This window comes from Suricata suricatta, chromosome 6 (assembly GCF_006229205.1).
Source record: "Suricata suricatta isolate VVHF042 chromosome 6, meerkat_22Aug2017_6uvM2_HiC, whole genome shotgun sequence".
Lineage (NCBI taxonomy): Eukaryota > Metazoa > Chordata > Mammalia > Carnivora > Herpestidae > Suricata > Suricata suricatta.
Window position 1 is genome coordinate 114,845,176 of NC_043705.1, and position 6,166 is coordinate 114,851,341.

Sequence of the window (6,166 nt, forward strand, 5' to 3'; positions counted from 1 at the left end):
CCTTATTGGGAGACAACAGAGCAAAACAAAATATGTTTTTTAAAGGAACAATATTTAGGATGCAAATGTAGCCAATAATATACTCATCTGAAAATGAAATGAAAAGATAATATTACCTTCGTATAATGTTTTAAGAGCAGCATACATATAGCATTTCTGCCATTTTTTTTTTATTAGGAAGGTTTGCAAATCTACGGAGAAGTTGAAGGATTAGCACAATGAACACTTGTATACCTTCCACCTAGATTAATAATTGTTAATAGTTTGCCACGTCTGTTTTCTCTATTCTCTCTTTGCTTGTGTGTATAAAACATTTTATATATAAATATGTAATGTTTTTGCTAAACCATTTGAAAACAAGTTGCAAACATCATGATACTTCACTTCTAATTTTTTTTGTTACAACTTGACGTCCCTCAAGAATAAAGACATTTTGTATATAATCACATTATCAGGTTTATGCTTAAAAAAATTAACAATTGCACCTCATATACATGTATTCCACCTTTAAATTTCCCCAACTATTTCCAGAGCATAAATTAAAAAATATTTTTTTAACGTTTACTAATTTTTGAGCAACAGAGTGTAAGTGGGGGAGGGGCAGAGAGAGAGGAGACACAATCAGAAGCAGAATCCAGGTTCCCAGCTGTCAGTAAAGAGCCCCATGTGAGGCCCAAACCCACAGACTGAGAGATCATGACCTGAATCGAAGTTGGACGCTCAGCCAACTGAGCCACCCCGGGGCCCTTCAGAGCATAAACTTTGTATAGGTTTCTTAATCATTCAAGGTTCACATATTGCAATCCATGTTTACACTTCTTTAGTATCTTTTACTAGAAGAAAGTTCCTCTCCTTTTTTTTTCTTCTCTTTCTTCCCATGGCACAGACTTTTTAAGAGTCTAGGGCAGAATCTGTTCTACATTCTGGGTTAGCCTGTTTCCTCAGATCACATTCAGTCCGTTTAACATTTTCGGTAAGAAAGAATGCTTTCTATGTGAATTTGTATATATCTTATTGCATTATTTAGAGTGTGTAAACATTGGAGTTCATTTTCTACATAAAAAGTTTTAGCTGAATGTCACTTTAATATCACATCTAGTTTGAGTAACTACTGCTGTTTGGATTGATAAATTCTGATGCCAAAATAAAAAGCCTGCTTTGCTCAGGAAGCCATCTGCCTCCCACAGTGAGTGTTGGATCACTAAGGAGGGATCCGGAGTTGGAACCCATGTGGGATGATTTTACACTCTCCTCAACAAGAAGACTGTATCTTTTAACTCCTGGCCCACGTTCGTTCCCACACCTCTGTATCACTCATCTTTTGGCCTCCTTGTAGTCCACAGAGACTTGCAGACACAGAGTAAGACCTACTTTTCGTAAATAGCGATCAGATGGCAGGAACATCATGTCCATTTTACCGAAGGCCCAGTGTCCCGTGCCTCCTGGCCAGTTCCAAGCAGTGCTGTTGCCAGGCTGACTTGGAGGTGATAATGGGTCACACAGAAGTGCTGAGCTGGATGTAGGTTAAATATCATCAGATGGCCGCTGTCTAATTCCCCCCATGGACACTAATTTAGCAAGTGATTTATTTATTCTCTCTGAGAATCTGGTGAACTTTGTATTGATATTTCTCCTTTATGGATGGGGAAATGTGGAGTTCACAGAGGTAAAGTGACTTGCCCAAGATCATGCACGAAGTGGCAGAGACAAGCTTTGTACCCAGCCAGCGTCTCCAGAGCCTCCTCGGTTCTATCAGCCCCCGCAGCTGACCCTGGAAGGTGTGGACAAAAAGGTGGGGCAGAGGGAGAGGAATTCAGATAGAGATCTGTGCATCTGGCGCCTCACAAAGGGCTAGGAGATGCCGGCTGACAACCTGACTTTCAAGTCTAGTATTAAAACATGCTGCTACTGGCAGCAACAGCCACCTTGGTAGATTCAGACAGGCACCAGCCTGATTTTCCCCAGGTTCACACTCTTAGGCAGAGTGGAGCAGATGGCACACTATTTGTAGCTTTCGTTTTGCAAAATCTCCCTCACCAAGTTTTTCTTTTCAACTTAAAGATGGATTTTGTCCAAAAAATTACAGTATCCTTCCACTCAAATCCATCATGTGCTTTTCTTAAATTTTTAATGTTTTATTTATTTTTGAGAGACAGAGAGAGACAGTGCGAGCAGGGGAGGGTCAGAGAGAGAGGGAGACACAGAATCTGAAGACAGGTTCCAGGCTCTGGGCTAGCTGTCAGCACAGAGCCTGACACGGGGCTCGAACCCATGAACCATGAGATCATGACCTGACCTGAAGCCAGTTGCTCAACCGACTGAGCCAGCCAGGCGCCCCCCCCCCCCTTTTTGTAAGGTTTTATTTATTTTTTAGAGAGAGAGAGAGACAGTGCATCATGCTTTCTAAAAGAAGTTTTTTCAACATTTATTTACTTTTGAGAAACAATGAGTGAGAAAGGGAGGGACAGAGAAAGAGGGAGACCCAGAATCCAAAGCAGGCTGCAGGTTCTGAGCTGTCAGCACAGAGCCTGATGCAGGGTTTGAACTCACGAACTGTGAGACCATGACCTGAGCTGAAGTTGGACGCTTAACCAACTGAGCCACCCAGGTGCCCCTCATCATGCTTTTTAATATGATAATATGATCCTGAGGAAAATGGTTCCTAAATGTCTTAGCCTCGTTGGGCTGCTGTGAGAAAATTCGAGAGACTGTGTGACTTATTCGCAACAAATATTTATTTCTCATTTCATTTCTCAGACTCTCTGGAGGCTGGGAAGTCCTGGATCATGGCACGGGCAGATTCGGTGTCTGGTGAAAGCCCTCTTCTGGGTTGCAGACTGCCGAGTTCTCCTGGGTCCTTACAAGGAGGAAAGGACCAGGGGACTCTCTGGAACTTTCTTTATCAGACACGAATCCCATCCATGAGGGTTCCAGCCTCATGACCTAAGCACCTCCCAAAGACCCCGCTTCCCACTCCCGTCCACTTTGGGGGTTCAGATTTCAACACATGGGGCTTAGGGGGGACACAAACATTCAAACCATAGCTCTAAATATTCCCTTTTAGTCTTGTAGTACTATCATCCAGGGTCCTCAAATTACAGGTTTTGAAAGCTGAAGAAAGCAACATTAAAGAAAAGGTGATAATATGAGACTAACTTAAAAATAAATCACGAGCTTTTAAATTAATCATAATAATCAACATTAATGACAAGTTAAGATAAAATACAAACATTGGTTAAATGGTAAAATTTCCAGTTATAAAATATAACTCTTACCAGCGCAGATCCAGAGGTTTACACAGTTTTGGGGCAGGTATAATATAGTAGGTTATAGGCTATATTTTTAAAATGCAATTTGATTGCAATGTGGGTAAGTGAAACTTTGTATGAGGACCGTGTGCCTAGGAGAGCAGCCTCTTAAAGAAATTCTGTTTTATAGGCTATCACACTCACAAAATCATTATTGTGTTCACTATTGCTGTTACCTCCCTTATATGACTAGATCGCCTAGGTTAACCTCCTAAGTTTTTTTTAATGTATTTTTTTTTTAATTTTTGAGAAGAGAGAGAGACAGCATGAGCAGGGGAGGGTCATAGAGAGAGGGAGACACAGAAGCTGAAGACAGGCTCCAGGCTCTGAGCTAGCTGTCAGCACAGAGCCTGACGCGGGGCCGGAACCCATAAACTGTGAGATCATGACCTGAACTGAAGTCAGATGTTCAACCTACTGAGCCACCCAGGCACCCCATCCTAAGTTTTTTTTTTTAAGGTTACCTTTTTATAAAGCAATACAAGTGTGTAGCAAAAAAAAAAAAAATCTAAAGTTCAGCAGAATTTATAATTTAAAGTATTCTCTCACTGTCTCCTCCCTATTTCCAGACCTACTTCTTTTTTTTTTTTAAGTTTATTTATTTTTGAGAGAGGGAGGTAGAGAACAAGCAAGGGGGGGGCAGAGAGAGGGAGGAGGACAGAGGATCCAAAGCAGGGTCCCTGTTAACAGCTTTGATACTGACAGCAAAGAGCCTGGGGCCTGGGGCAGGGATTGAACCCATGAACCCAAGGATCATGACCTGAGCCAAAGTCAGACACTCAACCACTGAGCCACCAGGTGCCCTCAGACCTACTTCTTTGATGCAACAGCTTTTAACCTTTTTTTTTTTAAATGTTTTATTTAGTTTTGATACAGAGAGAGACAGAGCATGAGAGAGGGAGGGGTGAGAGAGAGGAAGACACAGAATCTGAAGCAGCCGCCAGGCTCTGAGCTGTCAGCACAGAGCCCGGTGTAGGGCTCGAACCCATGAACATGAGATCATAACTTGAGCCAAAGTTGGAGGTTTAACCGACTGAACCACCCAGGTGCCCCGCTTTTAATCTTTTTAAAAGTTTAACTTCTACACTCTGGTTTCTCTTCAGACCACATAAATCTTTCACCTTTTAAAAGTTTAACTTCTGGTTTAACAGGGAAGGAAAAGATTTCCTCAATCCTCTTAGGGTCCTCAGATGGCTCTGAAAATTAAGCTGACAGAGGCATTAACAGAAGAACATACACATTTATTTAATAGAAGTTTTCATCTCCAATCTGAGGCTTTTATGACCTGTTTCAAGGAGAAAGATGGAGAGAACAGAGTGATCTTCTTGCTTACGCTATTTTCTCAAACTCCTTCAACTTAAAATATTCAACATGTCAACATTCCATAGTATGGGGTAACCCACCACTGGTTACCACCAGAATTTCAAATCAGTGTGGAAGGTATGATTTATGTATCAGTTTTAAGCAATATCTATTATCTCCTTAATACTCTAAATTTCCCTTCCTTTCTCCCTCCTCATCTTGAGTTTTATTGCTATTACTTTTCTTTCTTTCTTTCTTTCTTTCTTTCTTTCTTTCTTTCTTTCTTTCTTTCTTTTAAAAGACACATTTATTCAGCAGCATGAGCAGACTATTACATTTAGCAATCAACAGCATCGGTGCAAAAAAACCACAAACCTACATTAAAACCCTTTGTTGGAATGCTTTACACTTTCCACAGAACAGAAACTAAAATAGCCTATTATACAATTAGTCACAAATACAGTCCCTGAGTTTTTTGCCCATACACATGAGTATTGTCTAAAACACGTCTTCTTGGTAGCAGCGAGACCCTGCCACCACTATGCTTGGCTGAGTTCACAAATCTGTCGTAACCTGTAGCTTCCCCGTCACTTCTCCTGTTCTCCTTTCCTGCTAAGCTCTGTTTCCCGGCAGTAATTAAAACCTCGTGCCGCTGCCATAGCTAATGCTGCTGCTGGAACCGCCAGAGCCACCTTGGTTTCGTGGTTTGGCAAGATATTGGCCTCCACCACCATAGGGGCCAGAGCTTTTGCCTCCAAAATTTCCTCCTTTCATGGGTCCAAACTTTGAAGATTGATTGTTGTAATTGCCAAAATCATTATCGCTTCCACCACCTCCAGAGTTGCTTCCATCATCACCAAATCCGTAATAGCCATCCCCACTGCCACCCTATCCACCACCACCTCGACTGCCACCAAAGCCACCATGCCCTGAAGTTTCCTCCATGACCAAAGTTGTCATTCCCACGAAAACCACCTCCACGACCACCACCGAAGTTTCCAGAACCACTTCGACCTCTTTGGCTGGAGGAAGCACTAGCCGTCTCTTGTTTATTTATTTTTTAATTTTATTTAATTTTATTTATTTTATTTATTTTTTTATACAATTTATTTTTTTAACATATGCAATTATTTTCCGTCATTTACAATACAGTAGTTTCAATGATACTCCAAACAGAAAAGCAAAGTAAAAAATCAAAACCCCCACTTCTATTTCATGTAATTAGACTTATACAGAAATTAGAAGGTTAGGTACCAACTAATTAATCACCTAATTTCACAGCTATCTGAAGTGGCAATTGTAATATAGCAGCTTATCTATGATACATTCAAGATACATGATATAATTTATTACTTGCCCATAAGCTAAAACACAGCCTGCTTAATACCTTTCCTTAAATTCCACCTCTATACTACAGTATACTTGAGGTCCATGCAAAAAAGTAGCTACTTTTTATACAGAAAATGGATGATTAAGTCTTTGGTGCTGTAAAAGCAACTTCAATTAAACATAACCACCCCCACCACCATAAAAAGAAGAGGAAAAAAAAAAGTAAA